Raw genomic sequence first — 11,415 nt, forward strand, 5'->3', positions numbered from 1 at the left:
ATATGATGCATGAATTTTTGTTTGGTTGGAGAGCATAATTTAAATTAACTCCCAATGCATATGCATAAACTTCCCCAAACCAAAATAGACATTATTTCTAATGTCAAAAATTGGGGGAGTTCATGCATAAGGATGCTATGCATGAAACTACAATTGTCATTTTGGATTTTACATGTTGGGAACAATGAAAATACTCATGATCAAGAATAAAAATATATGAAAACAAGAGAAATGAGCAAAGCTAAGGGAGGTGTAGGAAACTTACAAAGTATTGTGGCATCCTCCCAAGAGCTTGCTAATCCTCAATCATCTCCCATGGCGGTGTCACTCCTATCTCCGTCATCATCTCCGACTTCCTCACTAGCATCGTCATCCTCATCTACCTCCATAGACCCGGAGGTTTCACCACTTTCACTTGAGCTCTCTTCTTCTTCCTCACTACCCTCTTCTTCTTCAACTTCTTCATTCTCTTCATTTCCTTCATCATCTTCTTTTCCACCACTCTCAACAACAACCTCCTCTTCACCCAAGCTAACACCCCTAGAAGCACTAGGAAAGAAAACTTCCCTATCTGCCCAACTAGGCAAAGGACAAGATGGGTCAAGAAGTCCTTGCCTAGCTAGATGTAAGAGAGGTGGATATTGTGCTCTATATGCATCGACTCGATCCTTATGGGCTTGCTTGTGCATTTGTTGCATCAAAAGAGTCAAGTAATCATTCCCCGCCATAACATTTTCGGGTCGAAACTCATGGTAGGTGAATAGGTAGGGTGGAGTGATAATAGAGGAGGAGGGCTCGGCAATGTCCTCCCTTTGGTGTTGTATTATGTAATCGGCTTCCTCGGAGAGTGGGAGAAGGTAGTGTGCCCTACGGACATTGAGTCGGCAAATTTTGTTTGGTAAAGTGAAGGACTTGGCATCTTTTGTTAACCACCCGAATTTGTTGTCAAGTGTGTCATTCTTGACCCAATGGAATTTGTGAACCATAGTGGCTAAATCAATGAGGTGGCCTCCCTTAACCGGTTTGTAAGTACCATCTTTGTTGAAGTCTCGGTTGAAGTGTTTTGCCAACCAAGTTACCAATCCCCTATTTACTATAAAAGCCGCACCTTCCATGCCATGATCGATATTAAGCCACCTCTCAATTAAAAGTTGAAGAAATATTGTACTTTGTGGTGAACTTTCTATCAACATTCAAGGTCGACTCGAGATAGATAAAATCAAGTTTGGTGAAGTGGTTTGTTCCCTTCCTAGCAATCAAAGTGTGCCCAATAACCTTGTGCCACACCCTTATGCCTGGATGATGGACATAAAGGGCACGACAATCATGGTAAGACGTAAACTTTCTTCCGGTAATAGCCTTCCATAAAGGAGCGGGATCATATTTTGTTACAGGTTTCTTCACATAGGTCGAGTCATTGCTAAGGCCAAAAACTTTACCAAACTCACCAAAGGACATTTTCTTATCAACATTCTCAAGGCGGAATTCAATATTCGTTCGAGTCTCCACCCTTGTAACTTTCAATGAGCTTAAAAACTCCAAGGTGAGGGATGAGTAGGTCAATTCTTTCATATTAAACAAAGTAAGCAATCCCATGGACTCGAAGAAATTCTTGGTTTGTTCAAAGACACCCAATTTGGTCAAGGTCTCTTGGCATATAAACTTGGTGGGTAAGATAGATTTCTTAGCAAGGGATACAAATTTCTTCATATGAGCATCGGATGTGAAAATTACCTCCGGATAATCATGTAGTTGCTCAACAACCGGAGTAGAAGTAGTAGTTTCCACCATAGGAGTCTCTTGAATCTCCATCCTTGCACTTTGAACCACCAAAGCTTTGGAAGCTTGAAGAGCTTGTTGCCTTTTTGAGAGAATCTTCTTTGTAAGTGCCTTGTTTCCACCTTTTGTCCTAGCCATCTTCTCCTTGTATGTAGTAACACCCAAAGATTTGCTTGAATTCCTCAAGTTTTAATAAGACCCAAATCGATTTAGGAAATTCGAATTTTGCCTTTGTACCCTAGAAAATCGATTCAAACTTTGAGGATTTTGGTGTTTTAATTGCTTGTTGTTGACAAAGGAGTGATTTGTTTGAGTTTTGAGGGAGTTTGGAATTGATTTGGGTGAATTTGGTTGAGAAAATTGATTTTGATGGATGGAGGGATTGAGGGTTTTGAGGGTTTTGGAGATGTGTTTGTGTTTTGAATGAGTAAAATGAAATGGGTGGGGGGGGGGGGGGGGGGGTTAATCTCGTTATATTTGAATTTCAGCAGGGGAGACGAGCGTCTTGTTGTCGGGATGCTCGGATTCTCTGTCAGCTATTTCAGAAAAGAAAGCCCGTGCTGAGACGAGTGTCTTTTGCAGGAGACGAGCGTTTTTCTGAAGGGAGACGAGCGGATTCTTTTGGGGACGCTCGGATTCTTGGTCAGGGAGAAATCCACGATTTTAATAGAAGCAGGACGAGCGGATCCTCATTGAGACGAGCGGATCTTCAGTCAGAGAAAAAATTTCCTTTCCAGATCTCTCAGGACGATCGTTTTTCTTACAGGACACTCGGATTTTTCATCCAGGATGAGCGGATTGCTGTCAGGCCGCTCGGATTGTCCCTGTACCTCACGGATTCAGTTCCACCCGTGGGTATTCATATAACCCATGTCATTTACTCTTCATTCATTTGGTCTTCATTGTGGGGGCACTACGAAGGCTTAGATAGCCTAGGGAATTTCTATCCCCACACTATCTTAAAACACTACACATCAATAAACATATAAGTCCCTCCCTCACTTTCTCTCAAAATGATAATCTTGAGCAAAGCATAAAAATATAAATCCAAAATTGACAAAAATGCAATACAATAAGTAAAATGCAAGTTAAGGGGTTAGAATATTTACAAATAGTGGTTTAGGGAGGACTCCACCAAAATCTCATCCATTTATGAGATGTCAAGGGGGTATAGCGAAGGTGTTGTTGATGTTGCTCAACACCTTGAAGAAGTAATCGAAGGCTTGTTCATTGTCATTATAAAAATCTTCAATAGACTTTTTCACATTGTGTTCTTCATTGTGGTGACTTGAGTGGAAATGGTCACCAAAGCCTTGGTCTTGGGTCATAGCATTACCAATATAAGGGTTGACTAACCCTTCAAACTCATCATCCCATAGACCGCATACTTCATCTACTTGTTCCCCAATAGTATCATGAGTTGATGAGAACAACTCCTCTTTCTTCTTGTCATTATGGCCAATGAGGCATTCTTATTCTCTTGTCATGAGTGGTGGTGAGCTATTCAAGCTCTTATTCTTGTTGAAACATTCTTGCTCTTTGGATGGAGCATCTTGGAGATTATCCACTTTCTTCTCCCATATGGGCGGTGATTCTTTACCCATAACTTGTTCTTTGCATTGAGATGCCAACTTCTTCCTATCACTTTCTCGGCTATAATGATCAACCATGAAACATGGCTCATGTAAGCGGGGAGATCTCATTGTCTTGTCAAGATTAAAAGTGATTGTTTCATCTCCCACTTCAAGTGTGAGTTCTCCATGTTTCACGTCAATCACCTCTCCCGCGGTGTGTAAGAAAGGTCTTCCTAAAATGATAGGAATGTTGGAATCTTCCTCCATGTCAACAATAACAAAGTCCACCGGGATGAAAAACTTGCCAATTCTTACCAGCACATCCTCCCATACCCCTAAAGGTGTCTTCGTTGATCGATCCGCCATTTGAAGTGTGATATTAGTGCACTTGAGTTCTTCCATTCCTAGCCTCTTGCACACCGAATATGGCATGACACTCACACTTGCCCCAAGGTCACATAGAGCTTTGTTGATTGTGGTGTCGCCCATGGTGCATGGAATAGAGAGACTTCTCGGATCCTTTAGTTTTGGAGGTGAAATTTCTTGTAGGATGGCACTACTCACCTTAGTGAAAGCAATAGTCTCAAGCTTCCGGATGGATTTCTTCTTTGTAAGAATATCTTTCATGTATTTCGAATAGGCCGGAACGTGATTGATTAATTCCGTAAATGGAATTGAGACTTCCAAGTTCTTCACAATCTCCATAAACTTTCCAAGTTGTTCATCAAACTTAGGCTTAGCTTGACGACTTGGAAATGGAAGTCGAATCACAATAGGCTCTTTCTCCTTAGCCTTCTCTTCGTCCTTCTTTGAAACTTCTTGAATGGTTGGTTCTTCTTCCCTAGAGTTTTCCACAACTCTTTCCTTGTCACTAGCATTCACAACATCTTCATCAACGGGCCTCTTCGGCCCTTCATACCTCGTACCACTCCTCAAATGGATGGCACTCACCGACTCATGTCTTGGGGGATTACCTTAAGGTGGCAATTGCCCCTTTTGTCTTTGTGAACTAGAAGATGCTAATTGAGACATTTGGGTCTCCAACATCTTTGTGTAAGCTAGTATGTTGTTAATGGTGATGTCTTTTGCTTGGCTATCCTTTTGCATTTGAGTGAAAAACTCTTGTTGGTTCTTTTGCATTTGGAGGACCGCTTTTTGAACATCAAAACCTTGGTCATTTGTTTGATTGTATGAAGTTTGGTTTTGATAACTTTGATTTTGATTGTAAAAGGGTCTTTGAGCTTGGTTTCTCATTGGAGGTAGGGTGTATATTGTTTGAGGGTTTTGAACATTTTGACTTTTGTATGAAAGATTGGGATGGAATTTGGTGTTTTCATTGTAATAGTTGGAATAAGGGGTGCCACTTTTGTATGCTTGGAAAGCATTCACTTGTTCCCCTACATTCACTTTGGTCATGTCCCAAAGTTTCACAACTCTCACATACTCCACTTGGAATTGATGATGATGCTACCATAGCATTAACATGTTGCTTGGGTGATTTGGAGGCCTCTTCAAGTTTATCCATGGCCTTATCAAACTTCAAATTAATGGTGTCAATATGAGCACTAAGTTGGGCACCCAATTGAATAATAGAGTCCACCTCATGCTTTCCTCCTCTAGTAGCCTTCCGAGGTCTACTATATTGTGAGTTATGCACCACCATTTCTTCAATCTTGTTCCATGTTTTATAGTCATCAACTTCGGTAAACATACCATTTGATCCCATATTGAGAATGTTTCGGGAGTCTTCATATAAACCATTCCAAAATTGTTGTACAAGGAACCACTCGCTAAGTCCATGGTGTGGACAAGATCGACAAGTTTCCTTGAATCTCTCCCATGCTTCATACAAATATTCCTCGTCCCTTTGTTTGAACCCGGTGATTTGGGCTCTCAACATGTTAGTCTTCTCCGGAGGATAGAATTTTTTGTAGAAAGCAAGTGCCAATTTTTTCCAAGAATCAATACCAAGATTAGCCTTATCTAGGCTCTTGAACCATTGTTTCGCGGTACCAATCAAAGAAAAAGGAAATAATACCCATCAAATTTGGTCGTGAGTAACTCTGGTTTGAGAAATCGCATCACAATAGTCACAAAAAGTCTCCATATGAGAATGAGGGTCTTCACTAGGCATCCCCCCAAATTGACTTCTCTCAACTAGTTATATGAATGCGGATTTGGCAATGAAATTACCGGTTAAATGTTGTGGTGTAGGAGTACCATTTGGTAGGTTCTCCTCGGTTGTTACGGAATATGATGAAAATTTAGGCATTGTGGGTTGATTTTGTGGTTGGTTTTGTGTTGGGTTATCCTCTCCTTCTCTTGAAAAAGGGTTGGTAAACTCAATATTATTTGGTTGAATGTCCACAATCTCACCAATACCTCTCAAAATATTTCTAGCAAGTCTTCTATTGTTGGTCAAAGTTCTTTCAATTTCAAGATCAATGGGTAACAAGTTACCTTGTGACTCCTAGACATGTAAAATATCAAACAACTTGAAAACAATTAGAACAAACCTTGAGGAGATTGACTTCCCCAAGGTGAAGAAAGACACAACTAAAAACAATTCAAAGAAAATAAAATGAAGTTAACACCGTCCCCGACAACGGCGCCATTTTTGGTGGTGTTGTAAAACTCGTCGTCAAAAGTTACTCAACCAAAAAAATATTTATAACTTCACAAAATACTCTTATTAAAGAGGCAAGTAAAGGTCGGATCCCAAGGGACGAGTATTGATGTAGTATTTTCAATTGTAAATGGTCGTGTATTAGGGTGTCATAATTTGGGGTTGAGATAGGAGATCATCTAAAACTAATCAACAATAAAAACAAAGCAAGGTAGATAAAATGAAGGTGTAAATAATTGATTAAAAGCACTAGGGTATCATGGGTTCATAGGGGAATACATGGGATTTGATCATACAAACATATTCTCTACTAGGTGCAAGCACTTATTATTGTGATGGGATCGAGTTAGTATATATCTTACAATCCCTAAGAAGGTTTGGGTCCCGGAGCCAAATCGATTAGATTGTACAACACCTACAAGTCAACTTAATCCTTCTTATCCAACTATATGCATGGTCTAATGAGACTCGAGTTGGTTTATGTCTTACAAGTCTCATTGAAAAGATAAGTGATGGGTAAAAAATGCAAGGATTCATAGGTCCGCATTTCATCAAACATAACATGTGCATAAGTTGGAATCACAACAAGCAAGCAAATTAATTATGAAAACATATTAGATTAAGCATGAATCAATCCCCATGTTGGTTTCCCCTAATTCCCCATTAACCCTAGCTAAGGAAACTACTCACTCATTATCAAGTTTAACATGCTAACAAGGTTGTCAATCATACTAGCAAGGAAAAACATGATTAACAAATGAAAATGATTAACAATAATTAAAAGGATTAAGGGAGAATTATACCTATGAAGATGATTCCAAATAATAAAGCAAAGAATAATAGAAGTACTTGATGATTGATAGAAGGTTGTCAATTCTCGAAATAAACCCAAATAATCTTCTAATTACCCAAAATAAATGATGAACAATAGAGAAATTAAGGAAAGATTAAGGAATGAGATTTGTATTAAGACTAGATAAAGATTTGATTACAAGATTAAGATGAGATTACTAATTGATTACAACTTGATTAAGAGAGTATTAAGATTGCTTGCCAATCTAGGTAGTACAAAGGCGTATTTATACTAAATATTAGGTACAAAGACTAGGGTTACCAAGGGTTTAAATGACTATTATGACCTGATGTGAACATTATTTGCGCACATTTAGTCCCCTAATTGAGCCTATTTTGCATACTATTATAACATTCTATGGCCATTTTATCCGTAAAAACCTTCCTATTTGCTTTTCTAGCGCATTTCGTATGTTTTGTAGAAAAGGAGATAATAAGGCGGAAATTCCCGTCTTTCGTGCATATTTGGAAGCTTATTGATGATATTAGATGGACTAGTATGAAGAGGAGGCAAGAATGATGACCAAAGATGTAGGAATAAAGTGTATATAGAAGGATCAAAGGGTTAAAAGTAAGAATGACGAGAGGGAAGGCATTACAAGAAGAAATCGCTCGAAAACCGAACCAAGGGTTGCTCCTTTGGCTCTGAAAATATTCTATATGGAACGGCGTCAAAAAAACAAGTGATCTAGGCTTTTGAATCACTCCAATAGGAGTCCGGATGAGAAAATGATGTCCGTTTTACAATCCGAGCTCAAACGAAGAAACAGTTCGCCAATCCGCGCGTCCCGAGACTGAAGACGCCCGTCTTCCCAACAATCCGCCCGTCTTCCCCAGAAGACGCCCGTCTCCATCACCACAATCCAAGCGTCTTCACACCAAGACGCCTGGGCAGCAGCTCCAGAAGACGCCCGTCTTCACCCAAAGACGCCCGGGCAGAGACCCCAGAATCCGCCCGTCCCGTGCTAAAGACGCCCGGATTCCAAGGCAGACCAATTTCGTTTCTTCAAGCTTCAAGAAAGATGCCCATCCTTCCAAAAAGACCGGCGTTTCCTTAAGTAGGGACTTAATCGTCATTTAAGCCCTTAGTTAACCCTAATTCCTATACCTAATCCCCACTATATATACCCCATTTGTAATAATCAAACCATCAAGTTTTATTAGACTATAATAAAGTTTCCTTAGATTAAATCAAGCTTTCTTAGATTAGATTAGGAGTAGATTAGAATAGATTAATCTCAATCTTTCCACAAATCTCACAATAATCTCTTCTTAATTATTGTTCAAGTTTATTATTCAAGTTCATCACTTTTGGGTAATTGAAGATTATTGGGTTATTATTGGAGGATTGACAACCCTTCATCAATCAATCAAGTTTCTTCTATTATTCTTTGCTTTATTATTTGGATCATCTCAAGTTTGGTATAATTCCTTTACTCTTTAATCTTTATTGTTCATTTCTTCATTCTATTATCATGTTTATACTTGTTGTGATGATTGACACCATTAATGACATGTTTCCCATGATAATGAGTGAGTTGTCTCTTAGCTAGGATTAGTGGGTAATTAGGGGAAACCAACATAGGATTGATTCATGCTTAATCTAATATGTTCACATGATTAAATTGCTTGCTTGTTGTGATGTCAACTTTATGCACATGTTATGTTTGATGAAATGCTAAGCCTATGAATCCTTGCATTTACAACCATCTCTTATCTACTCAACTTGACTTGTAAGATATAAACCAACTCGAGTCTTGTTAGACCATGCATAGAAGTTGATTAGGAGGAAAGTAAGTCGATTTGTAGGTGGTGTACAATCTAATCGATTCGGCTCCGGGACCCAACTCTTCCTAAGAACCGTAAAACATAAACCAACTCGGTTCCTTCACAACACTAATTGCTTGCAATTTTGTAAACATGTTTGTATGATCAATACCATGAATCCCCTATGACCCCATGACATCCTAGTGCTTTTAATCATTTGTTTACATCTTTCCTTTTATTGCTTGTTTTACTTTATTGCTTTTATTAGTCTAGAATTCAACTACAAACCTCATCAATTGTGACACTAGCATAAATTGAGATAGATAGACTTAGAACCCAAAGCACACCGTCCCATGGATCGACCTCGACTTACAACTAACTAGTTGTTTGTTGAGTTTTATAAATGTGTTTTGATTGGGTGTACAACGACACGCTCACGTCAAAAATGGCGCCGTTGCCGGGGATGGTGCTATGTGATTAAGTTCTTACTTGTTTGTCTATTTTGATTTTGCTTTCAACTTGAGGAACTTGTTCCTCAAGGATTGTTCTTACCGTTTTTGTGTAGTTTCCATGCTTGTAGTTGTTTCCTTGTCTTAGCTATGATGGCTCAAGACTTGACATATGGAGTATGTGGTGGATCTTTTGAGTATGACTATGGGTATGGGGAGTTTGAGGAGCAAGTCAACACAAACCTACCTTACAACTCATACAATGAAAATCCTAACTACTACCCCAACTTTTCCCACCAAAATCCTCACATCAAATATCCACAACAACCACCCACCCAATACCCACTTTATAATGAATTTCAATTGCCACAATACAATCACTTTCACACTTACCCACAACAAGAAAATGAACCCATTCAAAATGTGATTCTCCAAATGATGGGAGATCAACAAAACTTCTTCAAACAAATGCTAGAGGATAGCCAAAAGAGGGATAATGTTCTTCAAGGCATTGTTGCCCAAGGTGATGAATTGGAGATTCAAATTGCCCAAATGAAAGAATCCCAAGCAATCACCCACCCACCGTTATTTGGACATTGAGCATGAATGCGAATTTGAAGTGGTAACTTTTGACATAAAAAGTGAAGAATGGGAAGAGCCAATCTCCTTGAGCTCTTGTGACTATGAAAGTGTTGTGTTCGATGAGGAAGACATGAGGTTGAGTAAGCCAAGTACTCTTAGCCTTTGTGAGTATGAGGGTGTGTCCTTTGAAGTGAATGTTGAGACATTGGAGAAAGAGTTAAATGAAGCCCCCATCTACGATTCTTATGAAGATAGCTATGATGATGAAATCATGTTTTGCAAGAACTCATGGGGTAAGGAAGCGGAAGTTTGTAAGGTTGCTCTCCTTGAGGAGCCTATCCTTGAGACATTTGAGATATCCTATCATGAAGATGAACGTACTTTCCCTATCTCCCATGAAGACTACTTGACACCTACCATGGAGCCAATGATTGTTGAAGAGGATATGGTGGACCTTTTTTAAAGAGTCAAAGCATCATACAAAAGCTACTTGGTGGAAAAGCTCAAAGAGAAACTTGCACGTGAAGCTACTTGTGGAAATTTGGCATCCACAATGCCAACTTCTAAGGAACTCGATCATCAAAGCCATGACAATTCTCCTTCCACCTTGGAAGGATTGAAAAATCAAAATGCTATCATCATCACCAAAATTGAAGAAGAAGGTGGTGAGTTTAAGTCTCCGGACAAATATGAACTATACTTCATACCTAGTGTTGACGATAATCATGGGCTTATTGGTTTGAAGCATCGGGAAAGCTCTAGTGCCAAGGACACGGTGAAAGAAAGGATATATGACAAACTTCCTTGGCTTAATTTCACGTTTAAATGGAGCAACCCATACTTATGCTTGTTTGGAGCTTGTTCACAAGCTTTTGATCTTATTCTAAGAGCCTTGAGCTCTATGGACAAAACAAAGGACCTCAACAAGGAATGAGTTTGGTGGAGTCCTCCCTCAAACCACCATTTGTAAGATACCCTTTTCTTTAGCTTTGCCTTACATTTACACTTGCATTTAGTTATATACATATACATTTAGCTTGCATTTGTATTATATTTCATATTGCATTCACATTAGTTAGTTCATATAGTATAGTTTGCATTGTAATATATCTCACATGATTTATGTAGATAGTTGCACATAGACTAGAATTCATGCATAGTCACTAATGACCAATCCTATTCTTTTCAATTCTACACTAGAAATAGTGTTTAAATCGGTTTGGGGAGGTTTGATTGTTGGAAATCTATATCTCATTATCTAACATATTCTTATATGTTTCAAATTTATTTAGTCATAAAATAAATTCTAGATCTTATGCATGCAAACTAAAATAAAAGAAGATAAGAAAACATTTTCTCACCATATGAATTTCGGCTATTTGGGCACCAACAAGATCTCCTTCTTGTTAGTTCTTGAGCTTTCCAATATTGGATGAACATACATGACCTCAAAATAGAAGCCCTCCAATTAGTAGCACCCAAGACTATCCCTCAAACCCACAAACTAATATGTACTAGATATTTATATTGTGGTTTACCTTAAAATTGATTACTAACACTCATATATTACATTAATAATTTTAGTAATCTTTCATGAACAATTTGGATTAAAATCTCATCTTTTTGATGAAGATTAAAGAGAGAGAAGAGAGAAAATGCATGAACCTTTTGCATGCAATATGGAATGAATTATTAAGTGAATTAAGAGAATAATATTCTCTATTTTTGATCACCAAAACCGGTGGGGTGGGAAGCCATTTAGGCTCTTCTTTTGTTTTCTTTTTGT

The 11,415-nt window shown here is 38.6% G+C and overlaps 1 non-coding gene across 1 annotated transcript; it reads left to right on the plus strand.

Annotated features, from left to right (window-relative positions):
• Positions 1-5,146: 5,146 nt before the first annotated feature.
• LOC141635631 (small nucleolar RNA R71) lies at positions 5,147-5,253 on the plus strand. The gene has a single exon (XR_012540304.1). It is a non-coding gene; the product is annotated as a small nucleolar RNA R71 (small nucleolar RNA).
• Positions 5,254-11,415: the final 6,162 nt, after the last annotated feature.

Source organism: Silene latifolia, chromosome Y (genome assembly GCF_048544455.1).
Source record: "Silene latifolia isolate original U9 population chromosome Y, ASM4854445v1, whole genome shotgun sequence".
In the NCBI taxonomy this organism is placed as follows: Eukaryota; Viridiplantae; Streptophyta; class Magnoliopsida; order Caryophyllales; family Caryophyllaceae; genus Silene; species Silene latifolia.